Source organism: Pogona vitticeps, chromosome 2, assembly GCF_051106095.1.
Source record: "Pogona vitticeps strain Pit_001003342236 chromosome 2, PviZW2.1, whole genome shotgun sequence".
NCBI lineage: Eukaryota > Metazoa > Chordata > Lepidosauria > Squamata > Agamidae > Pogona > Pogona vitticeps.
This window is the reverse complement of record NC_135784.1, coordinates 167,457,082-167,471,037: the sequence shown is the minus strand read 5'-3', so window position 1 is coordinate 167,471,037 and position 13,956 is coordinate 167,457,082. Positions and strand designations below refer to the sequence as shown.

The 13,956-nt window shown below is 41.8% G+C and overlaps 1 protein-coding gene and 1 long non-coding RNA gene across 5 annotated transcripts in view; one reads left to right on the top strand and one right to left on the bottom strand.

Annotated features, from left to right (window-relative positions):
- ZNF385A (zinc finger protein 385A) overlaps window positions 1-13,956 on the top strand; it is a 165,560-nt gene that overhangs the window by 21,987 nt on the left and 129,617 nt on the right. The gene's annotated exons all lie outside the window — the stretch shown is intronic.
- Window positions 1-13,956, bottom strand: part of LOC144586436 (uncharacterized) — a 51,488-nt gene that overhangs the window by 26,010 nt on the left and 11,522 nt on the right. Inside the window, exon 2 of the long non-coding RNA XR_013541265.1 lies at window positions 1-13,956. This exon is cut by the window's left edge and continues 22,619 nt beyond it. This is a non-coding gene — a long non-coding RNA (uncharacterized LOC144586436).

Genomic DNA, 13,956 nt, shown 5'->3' with positions numbered 1-13,956 from the left:
TCCTTACAAGTTATAGCGATTCTAATAGGGTTTTCGAGGAAAATGAGATATTTAAGAAGTGGTTTTACCATTGGCACCTGTGTACACATATACACCAAGCTTTCATGACTACAGAGGAATTCAGACTCAGGTCTTCTGAGCCCTAGTCTATCACTCTACCCTATTTCCCTGAAAATAAGACCTAACTTGAAAATAAACCCTAGTATAATTTTTCAGGATGCTTGTAATATAAGCCCTACCCCCAAAATAAGCCCCAGTTAAGTGAAACCTCACCCTCCATCATTGTGCAGCCACCAGAAGAAGATGACATGACTGTACCTGAATAAATGTAGATTGTTGTACATGAAAAAAAATTAAAACATGCCCTGAAAATAAGCCCTAATACTTTTTTTGGAGCAAAAATTAATATAAGATCCTGTCTTATTTTTTTGGGAAACACTGTATCCTCTATGCCCCCCCCCCGGAAGAAAAGAAACACAAATGTTTATGTGATTGGGTTCCTTTTCCAGGATGGGCGGGCCAAGGGATTCGGCGGGAATGACAGCCGGAGTCGATGTAACGGTCAAAAAAGGATTGGTTTTATTAACTTTTCCATCAAGTAACTCTGGACCAAACGGGTCCGGCAACTCTTCATTTGTTAACATGTTATACTTCTTGGGTTTTACCCCAGATCCCATATCTTTGGTTTTTACTGTTTCTTCCCCCCCCCCCAAATGAATGGTTGCACTCTGATTCGCGGTTGACACAGTCAGCACCGAGCAGGTAGTCCTGCAGCAAGGATGGACCACAACCGAACCCTCCAGCCTGGGTAGGAAAGGGCTGACTCCACCAAGGGTCCCTCTGTCCATTGCTGGGCGAGAAGCCAAACCCACTCCCGGTATCCATCCCCCTGGACGCTCACCGGCTCCAACCGTTCCTATCTCTTTTGGTAGAGGCAACAGACCATCTTCCTTCATCAAGTTCGGGAAATTCTTTACCAATGTTACGATCTTCTCTCTCTCTGCGCCTGTCTCTCTTGTTTGTGTACTCTTTTCCTCCTTTCCTCCATCTGCCCCTCTTTCTCCTCTCTCCTCCTTTAAAACCTCATCCCATCTCCACTCTCCTGACTCCTCCCCTCAGTCTTTCGTCCTCTCTGCCAGAAACACCTCTATCGCTTTATTAGTCATACATTCATCATCGTCCAGTTTGATTAATTCCCCCACAGCACACCCCTCATTTGCTTCTTCTTTAGATGTCTGTCAGGACGGCTCACTTTTATTCCTTAATAAAAGGTCACATTAGAAATAATAATTCTTTTTTTTTTTTTACATTTTACATGTTTTGAACCTACAACTCCCAGAAGCCTCAGCCAATATAGAAAGTAATAAAGTTTCTTGTTAGCCATAGGTCAAGTTTCAGCGTCGCTGCTGTGCAGAGATCCAATACCCCTTAACCTCCATATTCCCATAGCACACTACAAAAAAGGCCCTTATAAAAAGGAGAATGAACAAACAGGAAATCTCTGTTTCTTCTTCTGCATGGCTATTTCAGACTGTCACAGTGATCATTTTCCCTAACACATGTTCTCCTTCCATGGAACAATAATCACTTCACAACTGAAAACAACGGCTTTCAGTTTCACATGGGTAATTTAGTTTCAGAATACAGTACTGCTTGAAGTTTGAAAAATGTTTTAATTATTTTGAAGTAAAACCAGCATCTGATGTGAAATGAGCAGAGGAGCTGGCATGATTTGCATGGACTCTCCCCTAAGCAGAACAGTTCATGTTCTTAGCTGTAAAATTGCTCTCCCAAATCAGGGCTGGAGAATTGGTGGTCCACGGGTGCTGTTGTTTTTAAAATTCCGATTCCCATTATCCATGGCCACTGGCTATCCTGGCTGAGAGTAAAAGTGATTGAAGCCGAGCAACATCTAGAAAGCCATACAGGTTCCATGCCGTCTGCTAAATTTTGCTCCTGGCTTCTGATTAAGAGTATAATGACAGCTTTTTTTTTCCTGATGGAAGGGAGACAGGAGTGTCTTCAACCCTATTAGTTATGGCTTGGGAAGTATGTAATTGAATGTCAGACTGACCTTCAAGAACAATTTTTATACAAAACTTTGCGCATAAAGCTCAATTGTGACAACGTTTTCACATGATCATACTGTCTGGAACCATCCCAGCACAACAGAAATGAAGATAAGGCACAAGAACAAGAAACAGAAAACCCTTTTCCTTGTGGCAAGGCATACTATGTTGGTTTTGAAGAGAGTTTTCACATTTGTGGGAATGGTTTTTAGGGGAATGATGATGATGATGATGATGATGATGATGATGATGATGATGATGATGATGATGATGATGATGATGATAATAATAATAATAATAATAATAATAATAATAATAATAATAATAATAATAATAATAATAATAATATGAAATGACAGTAGCAGCTGTGATTGAAGCCCAGGACTTCTGAACATTGGAGGACCTGGATAGGTTTTTAGCATCTTTTGGATTAATCATCTAGTTCTTCTTTGCTTGCCTTGTGTGGGTGCACAAATGGAGAAAGTCCTAGTTTTACAAAGAAATTTGGTGCAAACTCCAGAGATTTTTGATCCTGTCCAGATGGGTCTATAGATTGCTGTTTGCATCACTGTTGTACAGTTTGGTTCAGACCAAATTACTGCGTACACACATGTTTCTCCTTAGATCAATCTATCGTGACCCTTTGAAAGCTGCCTGTTCCTTTCTGTGACAGGGCTAGGGGCTTCTGTGTTTTTTTTCTTTATGGTGCAATTCACTGTGCTCCTAATTACAGTACGTATTCCATTTTGTAGCCTGTGCAGATGGTTATTTTGTACGCATATGGATCTGAGAGCAGCTTTATCTGAAGTGACAATATATGATATTGCGATATATTAGGTGAGTCATGACATTAAAAGGGAAGACCAAAAAACATACTCCTCTATTTTCTTCTTTGTTATTTAAAATTATATTTTCCTATTCTAATACTACGCTAGGTTGGTGCATTCCTCTTTTAAGGTACCACTTCCTTTATTTAAGGGGGGGGAAAGGGAAAACCATTGAGGCCCACTGAATGTTGGCCAAAAGAAAAGTCAGGGAAGGGGTTTAGATCAACTCCATGGGCTCCGTCCCCCAACATACGTACTGTAATGTTCAGCCCTACTGCGGGGGGCTCCGCCTCTCTTGTGTGACTTCGCCCCTGCGTGTACGCGCGATTCCACTGCATGTATGAGCAATTCCACTCCCGGGATTCCATCGTGACTAGAACCAAAGGGGCTGAAAAACAATTGCTGTGCAGAGGAGGAAGAAAGCTGAGCGAAGGGAGGTGGAGTGGCACGTGCTTTGAAGGGAACCTTCGCTTCTCCAAGATAGCACCGCTGCAGTAGAGCCCCAGTTAAGGAGAAAGGTGGGGAAAAGAAGGGATTTCCAGGCAAACCTTGCTCATGAATAAACCAATGATTCAAAGACTTATGTGGACTATTCTCATGGGAGAACAAATATCTCCAGTGTGAACAGAAGGATTACTCATGTGAGAGATAAAATAGATGACACAGAAATAACTTTTTAAGGATGAACTAGACCGCTCTAAATTCCCTCATCTAGACAGACCCTCAGATTTTTTTTCTTTTAAAGCTCTTTATCTCACACTTGTGCTGCAGGTAAAGAATCTCACAGGATTTGAAAAGTTTTTCCAATTATGTTTTATTTGTGTCGACAACCCAGACTCATGAAAAAGAAGAATTTGGTGAATATTTTTCACACCCCTGTGGGCAAACCACCTCTTGATCCTAGTTTGCAAGCTTGGACTGTGCTCAGAATCTAAAGCACAGTTTCTTAGGTTGGAGATTAACTATGATTCATTAAACCCTGAAAGCCTTCAATTGAAGCATGTGAAGAGAGACTGAAAGGAAGGGTACTTAGGCATCACACTTGTTCTTAGTAAGCCTTTGTTTTAAGATTATCATGGCTGATGGGACATGGGGTGTTTGTGTGCCATTTAACGCTGAAAATAAAATCCAGCATCTTTCAGCCTCTAGCATAAGACAGCAAGCTTGGAAGAGTGTGGGCAACGTCTGGTGTAATTTCAGAAGATGAAGTGGGAGGGGGAATTTCCTGTGATTCCCACCACTTAGGAGAAAGGGCTTCAGGGCTCTGTAGATAATTTTGTATAAATTGTGGAGCCTGTGCAAGAGTGTGCAGTGCATAATACATGTGGATTTTTGAAAATAGCACTTCCTGGCACAGAATGGAGTACAGATTACATGCAGTCCTGGGCATAGCTTTGCGAGGTTACTTCAGGGTACCAAAGAGGCTTTGGATTGTGTGGCTGCAGCTGCGCTTGAGCATCTTTAGGCTTGGGATCCCATTTTCAACATACCTAGTGTCTCACACACCCACATAGCTTTGATGCACAGCCAGAGGTGTGAAGATCCAGAAAGAGAGGGGGAGAGAAGAAAAAGCACAACTCCCTCAACTCTGTTTATTTTCCCAGTGTAAAAATTAGAAATTTGTAGAGGAACTGAATATTTTCTCTTCTGGACCCAGTCAAATATGATCAGACATAGAGCTTATCTCGTTCAAAACTATAAAGTAAACTGGAATCAGATATTAAAAATGCTCCTGTGTAGTTATAATAAATGATACTTCAGGATCCAGATGTGCTGTCTGTATTTAATATTCTATCTATAAGAGACTGTTTCCATGCTGACAATATATTGTTGTTTGTTCAATGCAAAAACTCCAGATTCCTGTTTTCAACTTGTCTCTTCTACTTCTCGGGGAAAAAAAAATAAGATGTAAGTATTTTCTTAGCACACCATATAACAGTTTGCATTTCTGTTTTTGCCATGATATGTTTGGTGCATTTCACACTTAAAGCAAGGCATTTAAAACTTTGCTGGTAAAATAGCTTGTGCTTATGCAAGAATAAGTTCCATTAAGCAGAACTAGGCTTTCTAAAGAAACATGGCACTATTGCTCTTTAAATTATCCCATAAAGATGAGTTATACTGTAAGTTTATAAACCAGGTTATGAATGGATGTCTTTTATGTTGTTAAAACAGTAAAAGATGTTTTATGTTTCATAAGATCAAGTATTGTAAATATTTACACTTCCAAATTGGTTGAGGAGGCATTTGTCTGTTTATTTCAGGGATTGAGAAAAATGTTCTCCACTTGTGGCTTGAAGATTACCTTGAAGTTTGTAACTCTGTGTGCTGCTTTTAACTCGTCTTTTTCAAGCATGTATGCAATGGTCCCAGACTTCGCCCTAGGTGCACAGGCAAGACAGAATGCAGTTACTGATACACGAAGCAATGTGTGTGTTAACATGTTCTGATTACTTTTGCTAGGGAAAAGAGATCTTCCCTAATTTTCTTTTGAAAGGCTAGAAATTCCCAAGGAAACGTGTTCTCTCTGACCCACCTAGAGTGGCTTTTCTTGACTCAGCTCACCATCCCTGTCCTGAAAATATTAACAGTTTGCACGGCCATTCCAGAGCAGGGAGAGAGAACATGAGGGAGGGATGTATCCTGCAGTCATCACTGATCTGTGGAATCTTTCATGCTTCAATGTTGTGGGACAAGTTTGAAAAGGGCAAAGGCTCTTCTTCAAGCCAGTGTCATTTCTTTTAAGGGAAGAGCATCAATTCCCAGTCCTGATGAGGCAGGTCAGGGTCACTTCTTACTCTTCTTGACAGAAGATGCAAAGACTGTGTTAGAGGGAAAGCAGAGAAGGCTGTGGCTCTCATAAACTGAGAATTGTCGGTATATGTGTGTCTGTATGTAAATAATATGTATGGGTTAACTATTATTAATTCTCTGTTGCATATTCAGCTATCAATCAAGCCACTTAGGTCCAGATTCTTAAAATCCATATTAAGGTAATGTCCTGGTTAAGCCTACCAGAAAGGCATAAATATATATGTTCAAGATTTCAAGATCTCCAGATCGCGTTGTCAGAAATTATGGCAAAACCCTGAATTGATCTTGAAATCATTTTATCTCCATATAGTTTTGAAAGTAAAGGAGTAGGAAGAGTCAGTGGACATTCAAATATGACTCTGTCAGCTAGAGCAATGGTTCCCAACTGAGGGTAACCCAGCTGTTCTTCGACTGCAACTCCCAGAAACACCAGCCAGCACATCTAGTGGTGAAGGCTTCTGGGAGCTTCAGTTCAAGAACATCTGGGGATGCAAGATTGGGAACCACTGCTCTAGATGAAGCCCTAAAGAATACTTGGAATCTAGATTGTGTGTCAAAAAGCAGAAAGCAAAGCGTACTGCTTATTTACTGCCACATAGCACTTAAAGGACTCTCTGTACGGTTTACAAGTTAATTATGCAGACTACACATTGCGCCCCCTCCCAGCGAGCTGGGTACTCAATTTACCGACCTCAGAAGGACAGATGTTAATCTTGAGCCGACTACCTGGGATTGAACCCTGGGTTGTGAGCATAGTTTTGGCTGCAGTACAGCAGTTTAACCACTGTGCTACAAGGGATCATCCAAACTCTTACCTTGTTCTCTATATATTGCCTATCCATTTATGTAAACAAAGTTCATTATGCCAGCCTGGAAAATAACATTGAAAATATTTTGTATACACCTATATAAACAAAGTGTGTGAAACTCAGTCTCCTGAAATTTGGCATGGATACTTAAGGGATTCTAGGGGAGTTTGTATCAGGTTTTGTTTTGGAGTTTAGTTAATTAAACTTTATCTTGACCAGAAATACCATAATGAGGCATCAACATTCCTTACTAGGAGAGTAATCATAGCTGAAGGCGGGCCTGGGGTAATCATTTCTGTTGAAGACCTATAGTAAATTCCATGTGCTGCTTTCTTCTGCAGGGCTTCAAAGCCTTTAAACATTTGAAAGACAAGGACTGAGAGAGGGGGGGAGGCTCCTGCTTCCTAGAGAGTAGAGAGCAGACTGAAAAACTGAAAGGGTCCTAGAATGCTATCTAGGGTGGCTAAAGAAAGGAGGAAGGGAAAGGGTGAAGGGAAAGAGAGGATACCGGCCAAGCTGCTCCGCACAGTTTCTCCTTAATGGATGTTTATGTTTGTGTGTAATTTATAAATAATTATTTATATTATTTATATGCTGCCTTTCTCCCCCATAGAGGACCCAAGGCAGCTCACAGCAGATAAAACAAAAATCTGAAAATGGTTGTTGTGGGTTTTTCAGGCTCTTTGGCCGTATTCTGAAGGTTGTTCTTCCTAACATTTCGCCAGTCTCTGTGGCCGGCATCTTCAGAGGACAGGAGTCAGAACTCTGTGCTCTGGTGCAGTTTGTTTGGACAGTTGAGTATTTATAGCTGTGGAATCAGCTTTTGTCCTTTTCAGGAGATGGGTGATTGTAGTGATCAGGGTGTTTTTTGTTGTGGGTGTGTTGTTGTGATAAGAGGGAGAGATTATCTGTCATTGTGACTGATGGGTGTCATTAGCTGGTCTTTTGTGTTCAGTGATCACAGGTCCTTGTGGCTGGGTAGAGTTCGTTGACCTTTTGCAGGTTGTATTTTTCAGTGCTGAGAGCCAGGCTTTGTTGAGTTTTAAACTTTCTTCTTTTTTGTTGAAACTCTGCTGGTGTTTGTGGATTTCAATGGCTTCCCTGTGCAGTCTTAACATAATGATTGATGGTGTTGTCCAGTACTTCAATATTTTGAAATAAAATTTCATGTCCAGCTTGTTTTAAGGTATGTTCAGCTACTGCCAGTTTTTCCAGTTGTTTTAGTCTGCAGTATCTCTCATGGTCTTTGATTTTGGTCTGGATGCTGCATTTTGTGGTTCCAATAACTGAAAATATTATATACCTGTAATCCCATTTAAAAAACAATTAAACATATATCAAAACTTTAAAAATCAAGATACAATAGCTATGTGCATCCATCATCACATTTTAGTATATGCCCTAATAGTCTTATTAGTCTTTAAGGTTTTGCAACAAGAGGCTAATGCAACTGCCTCACTAGAAATTGATATGTTAAGGGCACGTGTATAGTTTCATCGTGGTTTTTATAAGTATCCTACACTTTGGTGGAACGTCTCCTGTCAAAAGTGCCTTGAGTGTTAGAAAGTTATGTTATGTTGAGAGGCCAGGTTAAAACATGGAAAGATACGAGACCAAAATCATGCCACATGATTAATCTGAAATCATGCCACATCTGTCTGAGCAACCCCACATACAAATTGATATCTTCCTTGAGCCAGTTTTGTATTTGCTGCCAGGCACATGGCTTGTTCCTAGGGGGCATTCTTATGAAAGCCAAGCACATGTCTGATTAGCAGTAGTTTGGAAAGGTATGTGGCCATGTAGAATCCCTTATACATCTTTTCTTGTGTGTTGGACTTGTGCTATGAGGGATGGCCTGATCTATAGTAAAGCCTAAACACTGCTTAGACTGCATCTCCCAGAATCCCCTAGCCAGCTTATTGGTTAGGGAAACCTAGCGTTTGAGGTAGCTCCAAATAAGCAGCATTTCCCTGCAACGGTTGGTAACTAGAGACAGCTCTAGCTAATCCAGTGCTTGATCACAGCTTGAGTAGCATCATGAGGAACACCATGAGTGTGTAAGGAACTCGAGCAATTGGGCAAAGCATAAAGTGGGACATGGTCCCCTCATATTTCAGAGCAGAGGGTTGCTGTGAAATCTCATTTCTTAATACTATAACAACAACATGCAGCTTTTTGCAAAATTGGTTGTGCTTCTCACATTGCAAAAAAAGATATTTCAAATGTACCCAGCCTTGAACTAGCTTGGATGGACAGCAAATAACTTCAGCCAGTTTGGTGTACTGGTTAGAATGTCTAGCTAGCACTTGAGACCTGGTTCAAAAATTCTCTTGGCTATCAAGCTCATGGGGGAGGGGATTCTTGGGCCCGTCCCTATCTCGCTGCTTCACCTATCTCACTGGGTTGGTCCAAAGACAGAAGGGTTGCAGGGTGGAAGCCACTGTGTATGTTTTTATGAGCCCCTGAGAATGAAGGAGACATACAAATAGAATGACTTCCTCTAAGGATGAATTTAGCTGCTGAACACCAAGATGACTGAAGATCAAATGAGGCCACTTAGAAATAAGAGTGTCCACAAGCTTAGGGAAATAGGAAGGCAGGGGCAGTTGTGAGACAGAAGAGAGAAAGCTGTCAGAGGCTGCCAAATGCTTACAAAACAGCCCAGTGAGGACAAAACATCCTCAGCAGCTGTAGAGTGCTGAGCTTCTTTTCAAAGTTAATGTGGGCAAGATGTTGGTGGCAGGGTTGTCCAGAGGAGGCACCCATAGCAATGCGGCTGGTTAATGATCATATGAGCTCCCTGTAGTTAATTTGAGACAAAAAAAGATGGCAGAAACTTCTGAATTTGGGAAATTATGGTAGATCCAGAGATAAACTGTGTCTCCACTCACATTGTCTGTATGGAGATGGTCAGATTATCCCACTCCCTCATTTCTTAATATAACAACAACAACAACAATCTAAGAACTGCACAGCTGGGAGGGACCAAATGGATCACTGAGTTCAGGCCCTGTCGAAGGAGGCACAGTAGGCACAGTGAGGAATTGAACTCTCAGCCCCAACTACTGAGTTATCCAGCAGTTTGTAAAATGAATACTTCTGGTGCATGGGGCTTCTCATAAACCATGCCTGTTCGTGAGCAGAGATGTCATGGTCAATGATTTGGATTGGGAGTAGACTTCTGGAAGCTATAGGGTCAATTTCCCATGGAGTTCACATTCTAAACTTTCTGGGTAGTCTTGGGTCAAACAATCTCTCTCAGCCTGACCTCCCTTACATGGTAAGTGTGTAGATAAACAGGGGGAGACGAGCCATCTGTGCCACACTGAGCTCACAGGAGGAAAGGAGGGATGTAAAAATCATGGTTAGATACAAATATAAGTTCAAGTTTATTTAGGTTTAGTAGCCCAAAGGCATACACAGTGTCAAGTTTTAGAGTTTTTTAAAAAAACATTTAAACAAAAATTTGCCACATCTACAACAATATTTATCTGGCAGGGGAAATAACCTTGATCGCCGCTCAGAGACCACTGGTAATGGCACAGTTAAAAAAATCTTGTAAATAAATAAAATAAATAAATCATTGTTAGATACTAAATAAATGTTTGTCTTAAAGCAGTGGACCCTCAAGTTGCGTGCTGGCGATCCTAGATGTAGCTGCTTTGTGGTTTCATTAGTGAAATCAGTTTGGCATTGTGGCAAAACCAGAGAAAAGTCTATAGCAAAACACATCATATAAGGAAATTCTACACACCATAGTTTTATCATGAGTTTTTGCCAAGTGTCATTCAAAAATTGTACCAGGGCTCCAGAGGACATTGTTCTCAGTTTGTGACCTCCCTGTGTTTTCCCAGCTATCCTTTTCTCTCACACTTAATTAGGAGAAACAGTACACTGAGGAGAAGGTAGAATTATTGCCCTGTGCTATTTGATTGGTATGACGGGGATCACACTGTCTGCAAGCAGACCTTCCAGTTTTGCACTGGTACTGACTGCTGAAACTTTTCTAGAATTGGTTGCTCCCAATTTCAGAGATGAATCAGGCTGGTTTAGGAACAGCCAGGGTCCTGAGAGGACAGGACTTTGGATAACTGGGGGAGGACTACAACTTGGAAGAAGCTGTACATAGTGGCTGTGAAATTCTGGGAGTTGTAGTCCCCACCCCCTAAAAAGAAGCAACATTTCAACATTTTGAGGGAAATAAAGATATTTTTCATACAGGGCCTCCTGTCACGAAGTTGGATGTATCTTTTATGTCGCAGAGTGCTGGGATTTGGCTGACTGCCGTGCCACAGATGGTTGTGGCGTATGTGTTGTGGGCAGATGTAATGGATAGAGACAACCAAAGGTCACCTTCCCCTCTCCTCCTCCCCCCCCCCAAATATCAAGGCAAGTGGCATCATCTGGTGCCTTGGCTGCCCTTTGTGCTGGTCGGCTGACTCTGACACACCCTGGATGGACTTGGTATGGTGGGAGTAGAGGAGGTTATACTAGGGAGGGGTGGGCTGGGCTGCTGCCAGGCACCTGCTGCTGGGGCTGAGGGGAACTTCAGTAGCCAAGAAGGAGAAAGAGAAGTTGTTTCATGCATTACCACACCCTCTTTCTCTCACAAAGATTTAACTTTACTTAAAGCTTTTGGCAGAGTGCCCCCAAAGCATGCTCATGGGCAGCCATCTTCTTGCCTTCTCTCTCTCCCTCTCCCTCTCTCTCCCTCCCTCTCTCTCTCTCTCTGTCCCACCTTTCTTCTTTAAAAGGTGACTTACATAATTCTAAGAACACATTTAAAACTGAAAACAGTAAGCATACAAATACTAAAAAGGTTCAAATAAATATTAGAGTAAAAGATGGCAAACAGAAGCAACATAAAAACAAATTAAAAGCAGTCAGACACAACCATTCGTTTAAAAACAACAGCAAACCATCTCAGGCAGCCAGTCTCTGAGGGCAAGCTTGCCTGAAGAGAAAGGCCTTCATCTGCTTGAGGAAGTTCCAGAGTCTGGGAGCAGCAACCGAAAAGGCCCTCAACATCTTTCTTTGCCATCCTCGCACCTTAAGAAAGGTTACTTGCTGGACTACAGCCTCCGAAATTCCTCTGCCAGCATTGCCACCTGCCATGCTTGCTTTAGGATGTGGTCTTTAAAAGTAACTTTTCCAAGCTCTGGCTCTCCCAATGGATTTTTGAGCCTGAAAGGTCTGGATTCACATTTCTGTTCTGCTGTCAAGGGATGAGGATGGTCTCTGCCAAGCCACCGCCTTGCCATTTCGGCTGTATTTTAAGGCTGATGGAGCCTATTGCAAAACTGAAACGAAGAATGCAAAGCAAGAGGGCTATCCCAATAGCAGCATACTTTAATCTGTTTTATTTGCCTTTATTTTACCTTCAGGAATTCAGAGGAACATTCTTTCCCTCCAGGTTTACGCTTCTTGTGGGGCAGTTGGGTGTCCAGTTCTGATTATTATTAGAAGCATCATACTACATAAACCAGAACATGGTGTGCTATGTCCCAAAGCTGCACCCATCTGTTTAAGCACCTCTGATCTTAGCATTGACAGCCTGTTTGGGGGCCAGCAAACTATAGGCTGCAGAGATGATATCCTCAGTATTGCTTTTCTGCAGATGGATTTTACGTATGCACATGTACTTACACAATTATCATATTTAGGTGTTTGTTGGGGGGGGGGAGAGTTGTCATGGCAGCGTCTTCTGAGGCTGGCCTGGTAGATTTCAAGATGGCAGGAGAGCTCTCCCCCCCCCCCCCCCCGTTCCTTCCCTTTGCATATTATGCAATCTTTTAAAATTACCCTTCCAGTATCTTAAAAGATACCAGATAGATTCCCTCCCCCCCTTTTAAAAATTTTTTTGAACCAAACCAAATAAAGTCTAGATTTGAGGCATGATTCAACCTAAGGCCCACTTGTTCATGTTTCTGGCAGTCCAGGGTATCTGCAAAGCTCTCCTCCAGCTCCACATTTCAAATGAACTAAGCCTTCCAAATTTTGATGGATTATCATTCTCAGCATCCTCCACTCTTGATTTATGCTAGCTAGAGTAGATGGGAGCTGCTTTCTTGTGACTAGGGGAACAAAAACATTTCTCCATTTTACTTGGCACAAAGCTACAAAGGAACCAGAAAGATGCTAAATGTATCCCCATGACATGGAATCATCTGCACAACTGATTATAATTTTGAGGACAGACCAAAGCTCAGTGGCTGAGTGCACAGATTAACATCTGGGAGGACCCCCAGTTCCAGTCTCCAGTTAGAAGAGTGTGTGGCAGCTAGCGAGGGGAAGGACCTCTGCACGAGAGCCTGGGGAGCTTGAGTCAGACAGAATAGGCCACACTGGCCTACATGGATGAATGATTGATTAGGCAATCAATCAGAGGTCACTCTCTTCCTCTTGCACTTGTATGCTGCCTTTCCTTCAAGGAGCTGAAGGCAGAGTGCTTGGGCAATTCTGTTTTCATCTTCATGGGGCTGATAGATTGGTTTAAGAGATGATGGCATACCCAGCATTGCCTAATGTACTGTATCATTTAGCACAAATGTAAAGTTAGTTCTCTTTTTCTCTAGCAGTTTACTGAGTAGACTGTTCCGGCTCCTGCACTTCAGGTTTGGGGCATCAGTGTATAGCGCAATAACAAATGAGGTGTATCACACCTGTACTTTGAAGAACTGATAGCTTTACATCAGGGATTGATAGCTTGCGTCTTTCCTGATGTCGCTGGACTGCATCTCTCATGATGCCTCATCATTGGTTGTGTTGTTAGGACTGTCGGGAGTTGTAGTTCTCACAACATATGTGGGGGTCACTCGCTCCCCATCTCTTTTCTAGAAGACTTAATCTAGTGAATGGAACTACTCCCAGGACTGTGCACATCTGTTTGAAACCTTCTCTTGCATTAATAAAGAAAGAAAGAAAGAAAGAAAGAAAGAAAGAAAGAAAGAAAGAAAGAAAAGAAACAGATGCTGTGATCTACTGGCTCTTACTTACAGAACATTTTAACCTGGTCATTTTCATCACCTATTATGGCTCCCAGGAGGGATGGAAACTTTTAGAAATTTTGAAAATCTTAATATCCTGAATTTTGTGTGCAGTACCATGAAATTCTGTACATACATAGGTTCCCTGGTTATATCTTTCGTATTAGATAAAATCCCTCAGTGAATGGTTAAATTAATCTGGGTAAAGACTTCATTTTGAATCCCAGCAAATGAAAACATTTATTTATGCAGAAAAACACCAATGAAAAAATAGTTTCTTTTGGCTGTACAAGTATTTCTCTTCTCTGTCCTCAGCATCCCCTCTCTTGCTGGAGAAATATCTCATTCCCCAGACGAAGAGGGAGCTGAACAATGCCATGGCTTCAAGCGGAGGAGGGTGCAGCGGCAATAAAAGCCTTCTTGAATACACTGGGCTACAGCTGAGGTG